At 40.2% G+C, this 17,928-nt stretch overlaps 1 pseudogene across 1 annotated transcript; it reads left to right on the forward strand.

Annotated features, from left to right (window-relative positions):
- The first annotated feature begins 4,474 nt into the window (after nt 1-4,474).
- LOC311260071 (cathepsin S-like) lies at nt 4,475-17,928 on the forward strand (annotated as a pseudogene). Its single transcript, XR_014624894.1, has 13 exons — nt 4,475-4,502; nt 4,892-5,016; nt 5,109-5,231; nt 5,719-5,871; nt 6,961-7,182; nt 8,294-8,459; nt 8,968-9,070; nt 10,210-10,305; nt 10,667-10,724; nt 14,325-14,543; nt 16,494-16,663; nt 17,530-17,634; nt 17,831-17,928. The product of XR_014624894.1 is annotated as a cathepsin S-like (transcript).

Consider the following 17,928-nt stretch of genomic DNA (forward strand, 5'->3'; position numbering starts at 1 on the left):
CTGATACTTTACACATGAAAGGTTTGTTTTTAAGAAAACAAATGATTGTCAGCTTAAAATAGCACAGTGTGAAAGTCCTCATATCCTGTGGATTTCTGAATGTGCTGCATTTAGCTCAGTAAATATCTGACACCTGCTGCAATACAGATAGTGGTTGATTTGGTTCACACATTAATGTATCACCACAGGATCCAGTTTGTCGAATAATCTATTTTTGTCACACTAGAAATATCAGTTGCTTTCTAAGAATATATGCTATATTGCAGTGATATACAAATAATAATGGTCCCTATGCCGAATCTGAATCCCTGAGGAAAGCTGAACTTTTGCTTTTCATAGTTTCAAAGTTTTCCAACTGTCAGTTGGTGACTCTGATATATAATTAACTGAATAACTACAACCAAAATTACCATAACAGCTAGTAATGGTCGAAGGGTTTTGGAGAACTTGACAGAGGTAGGCAACATTGAACCTTTATGCCTTATATTGTGCAAGTGTGAAACGTCTTTTAACACAAAGATGAAAACAAACAATCTAATTAACATGTACTATATCAAATTATGCAGAAAGTAATATTGTACAATTATGAATGATTGCCAACAGCACACTGCCTCACACGGGGCACCATATGTGGTGCTTCATGCACCATTAATGGATTAAGGGAGTTTTGGGTTTAATTTGGCTGTCAATAATAAAGAATGATTATCAGGAATAATTATTAATGATGATAAATAATAAGATCCAATTTACATTAGATCACCTCGGGGCACCACCCTTGAATTAGGGAAAAGATGTGCAGACAGTGGGAGTGGCAAAAGGCACTCCAGCTGGAAATGGAGGCTGCAGACCAGTCTATGTGGGGGTTGTGAAGCCTTAGCCAGGGGAGACCCAGTACGACCGGGGAAGAGGGTGAGGGGATGATGAACAGCTGGAGACACTCCCGATGATTTCCAGAGATGGTTAAAGTGATGGGTGTAGTGCGATGGGTTATGGTGGCCAAACGCCGTCCATCTAGGGCGTTTACTGTCTTGGGGGTGTCGAGGGTTTCAATGGGGATGCGTCTGTTCTACCAGGTCGAAGTCAATGAAGCTATTGTCAGTTCCGGAGTCCACAAAAACATGAATGTGATAGACTCACGTGACCACTGGAGGGACGCAGGTAGATTGAGACAAATAAGAGGGCTGGAACTTGAGGAAGTCTGGCTCACCAATGTGCTCTCTTTCACTGGCGAGCCGGTCCTTTGGGCAGAGCCAGGCAGAAGGCGAGGTAGTGTCCAGACTGACCACAGTAGATGCACTGTTGGCTTGTAACACGGCGTTGATGTTCCTCTGGAGACAAACGAGTTCTTCCCACCTGCATAGGTCCCTCCAGGGCAGCAGGGGGAGCTCTGGGGATCCGGGTGGGATGTGGGGAGCTCTGGGGTGATGGCAGAGACTGGGGAATCTGACTTGGGGTGGAGCTATCAGGTCTACGGCTGGTGGAGGGCCTCTCTCTCTGCCTTTCCCTAGGACGGTTATCCAGATGTGTTACTAATGAGATGAGTTGCTCAATGGAAGCTGGCTCTTGTCTGGAATCTAACTCGTCTTGTAAACTCTCAGATAAACCCCTCTTTTAAAAGCCTACAAGCGCTGGCTCGTTCCAACCACTCTTGGCTGCTAAGGTATGGAAATCTATGGAGTACGCTGCTGCTGACTGAGAGCCCTGGCTTAAGGAAAATAGCCTACTCACTGCCACCGAACCCTGTACAGGGTGATCAAAGACCCTCTGCATCTCATTCACAAAAGTAGTTTGTGAGTCTAGGGCTTGAGGTGGAACAAAAGCTTCCCTGGTCGACGGGGAATGAGGTCCGGCAGAGTTCGTAGCAGTTGGATTACTCATAGTGGAGGGTGTAACTGAGGGGGCTGCAGGTGGCTGGGAGGCAAGCAGGTTGATCTGGTGGCTGAGCTGGGAGATGAGGCAGGGAGTTGAGTGCAAGAAGATTTATTTAATACTTCACAAGGTATATGCAGGTGAAGGTGGAGAGAAACTTCGGCTGGAGAATCCGTCGGAGAGGAGCGAGGAGGAGGATAGGTTTCTCAATGTGGTGCTGGTGGATTGTGTGGCGTGTGGAAACTCATGTAAGCTCAGGGCGAGGGTGTTGGCTGCAGAGGTGCTGAGAGCTCTTGACCTCTACTTTGGTCAAGAACCACATTCCCTGCAACTACTCATTCCAAGACTTTTCACTTGTGATCCCTAAACACTTTAGTTGACCGTCCTGACCTGACAGCACCATCATACCAAAAATGTCCCCTTTTCATCAGAAATATTTAAATTTATTCAGGAGCTTGCCCTCAAATATATTGAACATATTCATTCTCCCAAATGAGGGAATGTTTTTCACTTCTTTTTTCCCCCAACACACAGAATATCTCATCATTATCACAACATTTATTAAGTATTAAAGCATCCATCCATCCAGCACCCATGGGTGTAATACTTGAGAAAAAGTCTTTTGATACAAGTTCTTGTTCTCATTTCTAAAGTTCTTTATATCTTCATGTTTGATCTTTTTCATTTCATTGTTCATGTCCTTCACTTTCATGTTATTCGACTTGTCCTTGCTAAGAAATGTGCTATTTAAAATAAGTGTATTATCATTACCTTTATTATTTTTTATTGATTTGATTATCATTATATCATCATTATTTTTTAAGTATCAAAAGAAACTTTCTGCCAGTAAATTTACAAAAGTAAAATCTACATAGACAACTGACAAGAAACCTTCCTCCTTTTTCTCAGAAGACTAGTTATGATTCTCTGGTTCAGTTTTGAGGCTTTTATAGTAGAGACATAAATAACCTCTGCCTCCTTATTATTCATATTACAGCCTTATATGGTGCAGTATGTACACGCAGTTGCTGCAGGTGATTGTACAAACTTGAGCGACATGATGCAGATTTCAGTATCAAAAGAGGAAGAGAACAGATCATGTGATATTTCCTTCTTAAATATCGAGCAGGAACACAGAGTCAGGGTTGGTTCAACACAGAAGCAGCGATGACACCGAGACAGCAAGGCAAGTTCAGCACCATCAGCAAATATTCTAATAAGATAAGTCAAGACATTTATAAAAAGCAGAGTCCGTTCATTAATGCTTTAATGCTTCTTTTGTGTTCAGGCTGCAGGTGGAGATCTTTAAAAGACAAACTTTAGAGCTTATTAATGTCATCTATTTTAACATTTAATCTGCTCATTCTCTAAGATGTTTTAAAAGATGTGCCGTCGGTTTTATTGCTGCCACAGTATACCCTTTAAAAAACATTCATTAAGGGCCTGAGTTATTTCGTGTTCTTATCATTTATAAAAATGAGTATTGCAATGAATAAAAGTAACCAATCAAGGTCATTTTCTTTGGCTGGATACTCAACTTATCTCCTTTTAGTCACGGAAAAGTCTAAAGTTCATGTATAAAAAAAGTACCCGAAGTCATACTCGGGTAAAAGTAAAGATATCGTGTAAAAATATTACTTTGATAAAAATACAAAATCGGCCACAGTAATAGTGCTTGCCTGGAAGTATCTGATATTAAATGTATTTCAGAATTCAGATGTATGAGATATGATTTACATCAGGGGGCTCTCAAAGTCCAACCTGTGGGCCAATGTTGAGCATCAAAACAATTTCTTTAAAAATACCATTTCTATACTTTCATTTTCAACAGCCTACATTTAAAAAAATGTGTAGTTTATTAAAATAAGGCCAGAGTTCAAAGGTAACCTGCTGCTAACCAGCTGCTCTTTGCTATCTATCCTTGGCTGTAGCTAGCTGCCATGAGGTAATTAGTTCATGGCTAAGTTAGCCATGGATCAGGTGGCAGTCGAGTGACCATACCAAGACCACAAGTGTTCCCTAACTTTAACCAAGTGGTTTGAAAAAAGATACATATCAAGATATATAATATTATTATCAAGACATATTATGCTTTATTGTTTTTGTCATTTCCTTCATTGTTATATATGTGCATGTAAATGGAAAGTTAGAAAGGTCGACGCCAAAAGAAGCTCCTCATTCCCACAGAAATCACAGCCCCCAAAACACCTCGCCAGTAGCCCCGCCTTTAATTCTGTGACTTTGTGACATCACACTGCATCACCATGTCACGCATTTGCATTATTTAGTAGGAATTGATTAGCACAGCTGATCTGTAAAAGTTTTGACTCATCCAGATCTTGATTCGGCTTACACGTTTCCAGATTTTGTATTTGAGAGGGGTCATTAGGCTGTAGTGGGATGTATAGCTGTGTGTCATCAGCATAGAAATGGAATTGTATACCATATTCTGCAATTATCCTACCCAGAGGGAGCATGTAAATACAAAACAACAGAAGGCCCAGGACAGACCCCTGGGGCACACACACTACAACCGTAGAGCATTCTGACAAAGAGTTATTGAAACTAACGCATTGGGTTCTACTAGATAAGTAGGACTGGAACCATGACAGCGCCAGCCCGTGAACACCAATGTAATGCTCCAGTCGGTGTAGAAGCACACAATGATCTACGGTATCGAAGGCCGAACTTAATTCAAGAATTAAAAGTAAGGAGGCTGATCCAGAGTCAGCAGTGACTAACTACTCTAGTTAGGGCAGTCTCAGTAGAGTGACAGGAGCGGAAACCAGACTGAAAATTGTCAAAGAGATTATTGGCAGAAAGGTGGACAGTCAGTTGATCAGCAACAATTCTCAAGTATTTTAGATAAGTATTTAAAAGTAAGGAGGCTGATCCAGAGGAGGCTGAAGGTTAAAGGTTGATGTCAGCCAGGCAGTTTGCCGTCTTGGTGTGTCAGATAGCAGAAAACATCCTGACGTCTCATGTGCTCCCTGTGTGTGTCTGTGTGTGTGTGTGTTTACAGGCCTGATGTTGGGGAGTGTCCTGATCTTCTCCCTGTGTCTCAGGGCGGCGGCCACGTTTGACAGCCGGCTGGACTTCCACTGGGAGCTGTGGAAGAAGACTCACGAGAAGTCGTACCAAGACGAGGTATGTGATAAAAAACAAGTTGATGTAAATATGTAAGAATTTTCTGTTTGTTGGCCCTAAAATCCAAGCGCTCTCTCTCTGTACGTCTTGAGGTGGAGGAAGTGAGCCGCAGGGAATTGTGGGAGCAGAATCTGATGCTCATTACCAAACACAACCTGGAGGCTTCGATGGGACTTCACACGTACGAAATGAGCATGAACCACATGGGAGACCTGGTGAGACACTCGTTTACTGGTTTAAACTGGAGGGAAAAAAAGGGTTTTATTGATTTATGATTATCACACTTATTCACTAATCACTGTGAATTTAATAATAGCGGGAGGTCAGAAGGATGCGGAGTAGATGCATCATGACTAGTTCCCGTTTATCGTTATATATGCTACAGTGACTGTACGTGAATTAAGAACCCTTTTTTTGTGATTTTATACAATGGTAAAGTGAATATCTTTGTGTTTTTCACTGTTTTCCAATGTTTTATTAAAAAAAAATTTATTTATCAAGAAAATAAGAAGCAGATTGATCAGTGATGGGAATGATTCTTTAGTCGATAGATGATGAATTTCAGTCTAATCAGAATCAAAAACAGACCGTTCACCCTTTTACAAGACATCTGACCTTTAAAGCTGTATTTAAAACCCTGCTCAGTAAATATAGTCCACTGAGTGCTGCTTATTTCATTAACTGTTATCTGCTTCCTTATAGACACCAGAGGAGATCCAGCAGTCTTACGGCACATTCATTCCTCCCACTGACATCCAGAGGGCACCATCTCCCTTCCCTGGGATATCAGGCGCTTCTGTACCAGACACCATTGACTGGAGAGAGAAGGGCTATGTCACCAAAGTCAAGGATCAGGTAAAACATTTTTTTTTTTTTAAATGTAGGCGCAGTGGGGTTCTGTTTCTAAAAGTGACTCATAAGTCAATATTTCCTTCCTCGTTTCTTGATATTACCTTTTTGCCTGGATTGCATTTCTCTGTGCAAAGTGTGATTTTTAAAACAAAGACTTCACTCCAATAGAAGATACGTTTGTAAAAAAAAAAAAAAAAGAATAAGAAATAGTCAATACCTGGGGAAAAAAAGTATTTGTACGTTGTTACACCCCACCTCTGTGTACATCTCAGTTACTGTAGTACACATGTGAACTTCATCTCCTTGCATATGTGTTAATATACAGTACAGGTCTATAGTTGTTCTATATGGACATTTTATATCTTCTATCTTTTAACTCTTAGATTTTAATTGCACATGTTTTAATGCATCTTTCCACTTTAGATGTTTTATGTGTTTGTCTCTAAATCTTTATATTTTGTCTGATGTTTTGTCAGCTTTCACAGCTTCAACCTGAAGAAATAAAATTACATTTCTTCTGTATTTTTATGGTCAAAACTGAGATATTTAAAGAACTATATAGCTACTCCTATATAAATATTATTTCTATGACAAGAACCATTTATCACATACATTCTTTCTTCACAAAGCTTCATTTCATGAAGTTACAGACAAATGCCAGTGGTAAGAAGTTGAAGACATGATGATCGATGAGAAATCTGAAGGTCTTGTTATGAATGAGAATTGTAGTATTTTAATACTTTACAATGCAGAGAAATGAAGAAAAAAGTTAAGAAAAAAAACAAAACAAACAAAAGACATTTTCAATTTATTACAAACTTGTGCTGATGAGTATCATTCAACCAGAGACACACAAGTATCTTTTGGACTTTTTTGGACCTTCTGTTCTGTGCAAGATGTTAAATATAATTGACGAACAATAAAAGTACCCAAAGAGTAGAAGACTTCTTTAACCTCTTCAACTCCGACTGCTCTGTCTTTACAAACTCATGTTGTTCTGCCAAACATGGAAATGTGAAAAGTGTTTCATTTATGTTTGAAGCTAATAAACTTGTTTTTTTGCATTGTTTAACTCCACTCATTTGTATCCAGGGTAAGTGCGGTTCCTGCTGGGCTTTCAGTGCCGCAGGGGCTTTAGAGGGCCAGTTGGTCAAGAAGACGGGGAAGCTTGTGGACCTGAGCCCCCAGAACCTGGTGGACTGTTCGTCTGATTACGGCAACCACGGCTGCGACGGTGGCTACTTAAGCAAAGCCTTCGAGTATGTCATGGAAAATGGCATCAACTCTGACGCTTCATACCCCTACACAGGACAGGTGAGTGACTGGTTTAATCCTGCTGCTGCTGCTGGTCAGAGATGCATCAAAGGGAGGGAAAGGGAAAATCCATTCAACTTTGATTCTACAGAGTATGTTTAGAGCATGTGGGAAACAAATCCGATTGCTTCGAGGTTATAGGTGGGCAGACAAATGTGGGAAGTCATTAAAAACAAAAACAAAAGGTCAGTTTCACACAGATCGTCCCAGAAACCCAGAAACTGCAGCATGAGATGAGGTCACGCACGCTACGGTTACATTTTGTAAAAGGTGACTTCATACTGTAATCAGTCATGAGGGGCTGATTGGTTATTCACCGTTAAAGGAGGAAGATCGTTGTTCTCTCTGTGAGGCTTTAACCCTAAACTAAAACAGGTCGTACTGAATATTACAGTTTTGTTTTTATTACCCAGTTCACAAGAAATTAAAACATGATGTTTTTAAGTGGAAACATGGTGTATATGGGAAATTCAGAGCAAACTCAGGTTTATAGTTAAGAAATTCCTGTACGAGACAACGATGTGGGTGTACAAGGAGTTAAGTCCGACCCTTCGGGCTGCAGACAGCAACACTTTTCTCACTTGTCTGTGGTCTGCCGTTAATGTCTCTTTGGAGCAACAATAAATTAATCGGAGGGGACAACGTTGTTGTCCAGGTTTCATCTGGTTCGCTGTTGTTCGTGTTTGTGTGGAGGAGGAGGGCAGTTCTGAACGGATTAAGCAGACTGCTGCAGCCTCGTGGAGGTGTTGTGCCTCTAATTCACCCGAGAAAAAAACAAATAAAAGGCTGACAGTTCAGATAACCGACGTCTGGACGTCTTTCAGCTGAATTACTGCAGATAAAATATGTGTGATGTGAAATATTTCTGTCAATAAGCTCACTGACAAGCGTCTCTGTGACTGTAATTCACTTTCTTCTTCACCTCTGCCGGGAGCTGGGAAATGTAAAAAAAATCAGCCGAGAAAATTAATAATAACAACATTTTTCATACATGGACATAATCACCCAAGTGAGTTGATAGTTGGCTTTTTTTTTAATACCATCAGGTATATTTAAACACAGGTCCTGTGTAAATCATCAGCTTTAACCCCAGTTTGTCTTATTACTGCAGGCGTCACAGTGCTACTACGACCCCCGCAACCGCGCCGCCAACTGCTCCAATTACGTTTGCCTCCCTTCGGGCGACGAGGAGGCTTTGAAGCAGGCGCTCGCCACCATCGGACCCATTTCAGTGGTAGTGAACTCCTTGCGACCCGGATTTAGATTCTACAAGAGTGGTACGTTGCACTTCATCAGCCGCACAGGCTTCATCTTTACTAATCTTTATTTTTTTGAGAAGGGTGAGGGGTGGAGATCGAAAAGGTCATAAAAGAGGTTTAATTTTTTAATCAGATAAGATAAGAATCAATTAATTGATTGTTATTGATCCCAGACTGGGGAAGTTCACTTGTTACATAAAACTGGAAACTAGATCAAATAAAGATTATGTGCACAATATACATTCTCACATATCGATCTTTCACATTTATACAAAAAGCTCAAGTTAACACCCCCTCAAAGTCTCTTAACTTCTGACCTGACTACACTGATGAAAACACTGCTTTAATTTTTTTTAAACTAGACAGTGAATCCTTCACCTGCTAGAATAATGTTTTAATGGCCAGCCGTATAACTTCTTTCAAAATACATGTGAATCAAAATTAGAATATTGTCAAGTCTTAATAATAAGACATGAATATAATGACGTGAATTCATTATTAGTATTTTGACCTCTGCCTTTTTCAGGAGTGTACATTGACCCATCCTGCCACCAGGTAGTGAGCAATGCTGTGTTAGCTGTGGGCTACGGCACGCTGAACGGAGAAGACTACTGGCTGGTAAAGAACAGGTGGGACATTTCTACTGCCCCAAAACCTCATACATGCACACATACTGAGCTCATGTGTAGCTCCTTTTATGTTCCTCCCCATCCCCGACTTTTTTGCTATGCTGTATTGTTCAACACTAAAAATGGTGTGCGTTAAACTAATAGTATGGGGTGCTAGTGATTGAGCGACTTCTGTCCATATTCTCATCATATAACTTATTGTTTTTAAATTCCTGCGCGTTAAAGTTCATTGACCTGGTTGAATATCAAACTGCACAAATAATGTATGAAGCAAGAAACAAACTACTTACAGGTAATATTCAGAAACAGCTTTTTGATAGAGAGGGGGGCTATAATTTGTGGGAAAAGTTAAATTTCAAGATGCTAGCTGTTCGTACGACTATTAAAAAGTAAGTGCATTTCAATCAGCGGTGTGAAACTGTGGAATGGTATGAGCACGGAGCTAAAGCAACGTCCACACATGTGCTAGTTAAAAAAAAGGGACAAGGAGATGATTTTCAAAAGGTACAGCGATGAGGGAATCGGTAGATGTTTTCATAGATGTATGCATGTGTTTGTGTGTATACAATATTAATTTGTTATGAAATATACATTTGTGGTAGCAACTTTTATAATAAGGTATAGAAATTTGGTCTATATACAGTATATAGCATGGATATTATATTATAAGCTATGTATGTGTGTGAGTGTATGTACATAGATGTGTCCACATGTAGGTATGTATATGTAAAAATAAATATATTTATATATAATATGTGATTTATTAATTGTGCATATAGTATATGGAATTGTATATAGTTAGATGGGAGCATACGAAGGTACACAGGTTCAGGAATGGAAGTAAATTGATTATGATTAATTACTGAGTTGTGGAGAAGGGGTAGGATTAAATAAGTGTTTACTTCTTCCTACTCCTTTTCGGGTACGTCAATGCTTGTTAATGGAATATACTTTGTAACATGCTTTTCATTTTATTATGCTTATTTGTCGAACTAATTTAACTTTTTGTTTCGTTTTGATTTGTTTGCATTAATTCATTTATTCACTTTACATGGACGTTTACTAATGAATCACATTTCAAAAAACCTTTCTTGTATCCCTTTAATTATAGTCTTCTGTTTTTTGCTCTTCTCGTGCAGCTTGGGAAGCAACTGGGGAGACAAGGGCTACATCCGGATGGCACGCAACAAGAAGGACCAGTGTGGCATCACTCAGGATGCCTGCTACCCCGTCATGTAGCTGCAGAGGGAACTGCATTGAAAAAAGATTTCCCCTTCTCTTTTTCAACAATATTTTTTAAAGTTTATATTCAGACTGATTTCAACATTTTTCTTTTTTGTTACTTTTGCGACTTTTGCTACTTTTTAAGTACCTATGACAAAAATGTGTTTAAATGTTGCAGTTTACCATCTCTGGCCTTGCTTGTTTGTTTCTGACTGTGTGTGGGTGTTTGGAATCTACAATAAAGAGACAGATGTACTCCTTGCTGAGGCTCAGTCGCAGTGAAACATGCCAAGTCTGGGTCGATATATCAGTTTATCGATCAGTCTGATGTCGGCCTATAGTGAAAAATAATATCTGTGTTCTGTGCCGTAGATGCGATGAAGGTGAAGATCTGACTTTACACCAGCAGCTTCAGTCTGCCATAAAAACGGTCTGAAAGGGCTCCATCGACTCTTTGGGAAATTGGCTTGTTGGTCAATTTAACTTTTACATGTTACGACAGAAGGAGCGCCAAAATCAATACCGGTGTGTCTGGTAAATATCTCTGTCCTGCGCACATGCTGATGTGGTAGTGTATCCTGTACAAGCATGCCTGCAGGCAAGTTACACTGTCCTGAGTGAGAAGAGAAGCCTTGTGGTAGGTTCCTATTTTCTACAGACCCTCTCGTTGAAACATTTAGCTGCTTTCACAGAAAGTCCTTTAAATGAATAGTTTAACATTTTGGAAAATAATCTATCTCATGCAGCCAGTGTAGTTACATGATCCCAACATGATTTTGAGTCAATTGATCACATGACCTGGAAGCTATTGAGCTAAAATGCTAATATTTACATATAAAAATTAATATAAAATAATAAAAATGCATAAAAAATATTTAGAGATGTAAAACGTAAAACCAAGAGGCGTATCTCATGCAGCCAGTGTAGTTACATGATCCCACACTGATTTTGAGTCAATTGATCACATGACCTGGAAGCTATTGAGCTAACATGCTAATATTTACATGTAATAATTAATGAAAAGTAATAAAAATTAATAAAAAATATTTAGAGATGTAAAACGTGAAAAGAAGAGGCGTATCTCATGCAGCCAGTGTAGTTACATGATCCCACACTGATTTTGAGTCAATTGATCACATGACCTGGAAGCTATTGAGCTAACATGCTAATATTTACATGTAAAAATTAATAAAAAATATTTAGAGACGTAAAACGTAAAACCAAGAGGCGTATCTCATGCAGCCAGTATAGTTACATGATCCCGGCATGATTTTGAGTCAATTGATCACATGACCTAGAAGCTATTGAGCTAACATGCTAATATTTACATATAAAAAATAATGAAAAATAATAAAAAATTTGAACAGATGTAAAACATAAAAACAAGAGGCGTATCTCATGCAGCCAGTGTAGTTGCATGATCACACACTGATTTTTAGTCAATTGATCACATGACCTGGAAGCTATTGAGCTAACATGCTAATATTTACATGTAAAAATTTATAAAAATTAATAAAAAATATTAAGAGATGTAAAACGTAAAAACAAAAGGCGTATCTCATGCAACCAGTGTAGTTACATGATCCCACACTGATTTTGAGTCAATTGATCACATGACCTGGAAGCTATTGAGCTAAAATGCTAATATTTACATATAAAAATTAATAAAAAATAATAAAAATTAATTAAAACTGCGAGCAGCGATGAATGGGCCCTCGCCCCCCCCCCCCACGTACGTTGAGCTGTGGTGCCGTCGGAGGCCGTGTGCCCAGATGTGTACTCACCCTTTGCCTTTGGAAATGTCCTACCTAAATGGGATACGTGTCACACAAAACACAACAGTGGAATATTCAGTGACTTCCTGTGTCCAGTGCGCGGCGCTATAGATATGACACAGTACTGATGCAGAGACGTATTCAGGGTGAGCTCCTCTACATGTGTGAGCAGTTTGATGCAGATGGGCAAGTGTATGTTGAAGTTATAAGGACTTCCTGCAAGATGGCGAAGGATCACAATTGACCGCACCGCCACGCCCATCAGGTGTAACACAGGCTGTTCAAGGTATGAGGTGTTAAATCTGTAGGACGAGTTAGTGAAAGTATGAGACTAAGAAATTGGGATCGCACAGAATGGGAAAAGCCATAAGGGAGTCATCGAAATTAATCACACCGCCACGCCCACCAGGAATAACATAGACGAAAGCTTTTGACAACTTTTCATCAGCAAGGTATGAGGATGCTTCTGAGTGAATGTGAAGTCTGTGGTGTTAAATCTGTAGGACGAGTTAGTTAATGTACGACCCTTAGAAATGGGTTTCCTACAGAATGGGAAAAGCCATAAGGGGGTCATTGAAATAAACCGTATCACCATGCCCACCAGGAATAACGTAGGCAAAAGCTTAGCACAACTGTTCATCATCAAGGTATGAGGATGCTACTGAGCGAAGGTTAAGTCTGTAGTGTAAAATCTGTAGGAGGAGTTAGTTAATGTACGAGGCTTAGAAAAGGATTCCTACAGAATGGGAACAGCCATAAGGGGTCATCACACTGCCACGCCCACCAGGTATATCGGAGGCGAAAGCTTTTCACAAGGTGTCATCATCAAGGTCAGAAGATGATATGTAGTGAGTGTGAAGTCTGTGGCGTTAAATCTGTAGGACAAGTTACATAAAGTACGGGGCGAAAACATGACAAAAAATGAATGGGAAAAGCCATAAGGGGGCGTTAGGGGGTGCTACTGAGCTGTCGTGCTGTGCATGAGGGCAGTTGTGGTATCGAATTAACGTACTCATGGGTAAGGAGCTACAGGCCAAATTTGGTGAGTCTGCGAACATCCTAAAGTCCCGACAAATGCGTCGGAAAAATGACAATCGCTGCACGCCATTCAAGATGGCCGACTTCCTGTTGCGTCAAAAATTCTGACAAAAATAATTCCAGCCTAAATCCTTGAGACCCATGACTCCTGTAAATTTCAAGACGATCCGAGAAAAAGTTTGCGGGGACAAAACGACGTTAGGTGGTGCTATGGAGTCCCCTGGCGACACCCACCCCCAATTATTTTGAATTATCAAATGTGATGTATGATACATGTGATGTATGTTCCAAGTTTGGTGAGTTTTGGGGTATGTTCAGGCCGCCAAAAATGCGATCTCGGGGATGGAAGAATAATAATGAATTCCGCCTACAGATACAATAGGTCCCCGCACGTGATTCGTGCTTGGGCCCTAAAAAAGGCTTTCATGCTGCAATAGGAAAGAGACAAACACAAACCACTGAACAGTATGAACAGTAACTTATATGTTTGCTTTCTACTCATCTAAAACCATGGTTTATATATATTACTGGTTGGTTTATAGCCTATACTTTGTATAAAGGACTGATATGTCTTGAAGAAAAAAAGGTGAAACACTGACTGGAAGGGTTCTTAACACTGTTATTAGTCTGGGTTTCAGTGGAGAGCTTCATTGTCCTATAATCCTCTGACTCAGGGGTGTTTTAATGAGGGGCCAGGGGCCAAAAACAAAAAATAATCATTAGGGGCATTGTATATTTAAAGAGCCTTTTTTACCTATCGCATAAATAGAGCAGAATAAATGTTGATTTACATCAGGCGGACCAAACTTCATCCTGCAGGCCCCAGTCTGGGTAATCCTGCTCCAAATGCTGTTAAGGATTTTAGGAAGAAATTTAAAACACTGCACCAGTGTCTCACTGTGTGACATGTACACACTCCTCCTCCCAGCCTGCACTGCTCAAACAAACAATCAAGAAATGTCAAACAAAGTTGTCCAAGTCTGCCCCCCAGTGGACACACAGAGGAAGACACAAACTAACACGCTTTTTGTTTTTCATCTCTCATTCATCAGTTTGATTTCCCTTCTTATTTATAGATCTTACTTTGCAATGTACATATTTATTCTTAACCAATCATGTGCAAGTTCTAACTTCTTCTGACTGTTATCAGTAAGGCTTTGACAGAGATTTGTGCACACTGTATCATCAAACTAAACCCCTTCCTTCACTCCTGACAGGGTTTCTGCCACTCCTGTTGGGCATTCAGCTCAGCTGGGACCCTCGAGGACCAGTTGGCCAAGACGACGGGTTGGCTGGTGGACCTCAGTCCCCAGAACCTGGTGGACTGCGTCTCAGAGAACCAAGGCTGCAGAGGAGGATACATGACCAACGCCTTCAAGTACGTGCAGGATAACAGAAGCATCGACTCTGAGGAGGCCTACCCGTACGCCGGGGTGGTAAGAAAGACTTGCTAACTAAATTCTTGCTATTGTTTTCATCTTAATAAACTATCACGTGCGTCCAGAGGTTAGAATATTTTTAGAGTAGTTTAATATGTCTTTCTTGTCATGTGTTCGCACTTGTTCTCTTTCTGTTATTGTTGTGACATCCTGTTCTGTCGCCACAAACCACAAGCAGAACCAGTTTCAGACAAGTTTTTTGACACTGTGGGTCAGATGAAATTCAGACACTCAACTCAATAGCATTTTTGCATATATTTCCTCACATGATTATTGACTCAAATCACATATGATCCCCTTATTACATTGCCTGCGTTGAAGACCGTTAAAATTATGTTATTTTTTTGTATTGTTTTTTTCCATCTGAGCCCTTGTCGCCACCAAGTGACACCCCTCTGGGTTAGACTGGTATATGTGAAGATCTATATGAAGTATTGTCCCATAATTTCTAAGTAATTGGCCCATTTCAAGGAGAACCAACCCTCTCTTTATTAAAACATAATTTGTGACATGCTTTTTGTACCTACTAATGAGTGAGGGCCTTGGTTAACTACCTAACAGCAGTTAGTGCTGACTTTAGTAGCAAAGCCACCAGGATACTCCATAAATCACCTCAATACTGTAACTGGCTTCTTTTGTCATTTTCAGTGGCTGAATAATATGTCTCGACGTAGTCATTGGGAGGCTGCTAGTTAGCTCTAGTAAACTTTTCTTGTTGCTACCATGACTGTTATCTGTAGGTGAGATACGGAGCCAGCCAAATGTGGTACAAAGACCTGAACATTATCACTCATAGGGACTACTTATTAACACAAGCTGTACCTCATTTGCTTAAAACAATGCAAAAAAACAATCACTTTATTTGTACAGAGCCAATTCACAACAAAAGTCATCTCATGACACTTTTCCAAGTCGAGCTTGTCTAGACAACACTCTTTAATTAAAAAGAAGAACAGACAGATTGTGTTACCGTCAGACAGCCAGCAAGCTATTTCAAGCATTTAAGCTAAGATGGCTCCAGTTTTATATTGCACTCAAAAGCATGAGACTGATAGTGATAATGACACTAAAAACTCAGCAGTCTTAAAAAAAAAAAAATCTAAATGAGGACAACTTCCAGAAATCGTCTGTTTACCGCAACACAGCTGAAGACACAGACTGAAACCAAAGTGGTCAATAGTTCCTCAATTGGCTGTCGGGGTCTCACACACTTGGTCAAGTCACATGTCAAAGAAAACAAATCACAGATAGAACGTCACTAAATGAGGATGACTTAGCAGAAATGGTGAAGTAGAAACTCTCCCATTGTCTTACAAAACATGCATCGTTTCCTCTTTAGTCATCTTCTGGTGCAAGAAGGAAGTAGAAGTGCTTGTTAATGATTACAGGCTGCAGTTTCACTGTTATTTAATCACAGCCTCGGCACATTCTTACTGTGCAAACACATCATGTGGAATGTGCATGTGACAGTTCAATCACACGGTTTGATGCAACTAATCATTATTTCCATCACTGATTTATCAAAAAAATATACTTTTTTTGGTTAATTGATTCTTTATTTGGTCTATAAAACATCAGAAATCTGGAAAATTATCATTATAATTGTATCACCACATCTCTTGTTTTTTCCAAACAGAAACCCCAAAATATTTAATTTAGTGCGGTACAAGACAAGGAAAGGCAGCAAATTCTCATATTTGAGAACCTGAAGGATAAAATAAACTAACTAATCAATTAGCTTATTGTTGCAGCTCTGCATTTCCCATTTTTTCCCAGTTTTGCAGAGTGTTTTTGGACAAAATATCTTTAAAAATTCAGGGTATCACCATGCAGTGATAGGAGGAGCAGGACAGCAAAAAAAAGCTTTTTTTCCAGAGAGAAGAGAAAATACAGAAATCTGAAATAAGATTTTTTCAGTGTTTTTCTCCTCCTTTGTCTCGTGTACAGGACCAGCCGTGCCGCTACAATTCATCAGGCATGGCAGCTGAGTGCAGAGGCTACAAGAAGATCCCAGAGGGCGACGAGCATGCACTGGCTGTGACGCTGTATAAAGTAGGTCCGGTGTCTATTGGCATCGACGCCACGCTGAGCAGCTTCCAGTTCTACAGCCGAGGACAGTGATTCATTATTATTCATTTAGTCTATTAATTATGAATATTTTTTAATCACTCACTTTTGAAACTCTACTGATCAAAAAACTGTATCTTACATGCTGGTCCAAGTATTTTTAGGGGCCAATATTTTTGAAGTTACGATCCCTCAGGTTTCAGTGTTGCAGCCTGTCCCCTGCAGCTCCTCAGCTAACAGATCACCTCTTGTTGCATTTCTCCCTGACATATCTCAAACTGATCACTGACACAAAAAAAATGACCAAACTGACTGTCATCTTGTTCGTAGATGTGTTTTTGATGAATGATTGTGTTAGCTCCAACTGTGGTGACGAAAACTTTCACAGTAGCAGCATGTTCAGTTTGCATTAGCAGGAACTTAATACGACTCTGACATGCTGTAAAACTGACTGAATTACACGCATGATTTGTTTTTCTGTTCCATATCACTTTCACATTACAGGTGTATGACTTGATTTTCATGCCGAGCAAGTGACTGCAGTTCAGACGTTGGGACTTCTGCAGCTGTGTTTGTGGCGACCCCTGCCAAAAAATCATAGCAAAAATGTCTGATTTCTTAAAAATTTTTACGGATTGCAACTGTAAATGTGACTGCTTTAGGGAATTCGGGAGTTCTCCACCAAAATTTTCATCCTAGCAACGTGGAACTGGCTTTAAAACTGGATCGACTTGGGAAATTAAACTTACAAAAATGTCCTTGAACACACCACCATAGAGGATTTTTTTTTACTTGATAATATCTTTAACAGTGAAATGGTCACTGTAGGCTACATCATGAATATATGTTGGTTCACCGATGTCCCTCCAGCTCAGATTCTCTCCTCACTCTTCCTCTCTGTCATGTGCCCAGGTGTTTACTACGACCCCAACTGTAACAAAGACAACATCAATCACGCCGTGCTGGCAGTGGGTTATGGAGTGAGCGTCAAGGGGAAGAAGTACTGGATCGTCAAGAACAGGTGGGTCACATCACCTGTCTGAGCGGCATCAGGTGGCTCATAAGGCCGCCAAAATGAAACGCTGAGATTGTTTGTTGGCGTAGCGTTGATTTGATGGCCGTCTGTCCGCCGTGTCGGTGACAAACCGATGAGCTGAAGTGCTGTTTGACTCCTGGCGATGCTCAACAACTCACGTTTTGTCTTTTTCCCCTGACAACTGGAGCGAGAACTGGGGCAGACAAGGCTACATCCTGATGGCACGCAAACGTGGCAACCTCTGGCATTGCCAACCTCGCCAGGTACCCCATCATGTGA

The sequence above is a fragment of the Pagrus pagrus genome (genome assembly GCF_965226575.1).
Source record: "Pagrus pagrus genome assembly, chromosome: 7".
In the NCBI taxonomy this organism is placed as follows: Eukaryota; Metazoa; Chordata; class Actinopteri; order Spariformes; family Sparidae; genus Pagrus; species Pagrus pagrus.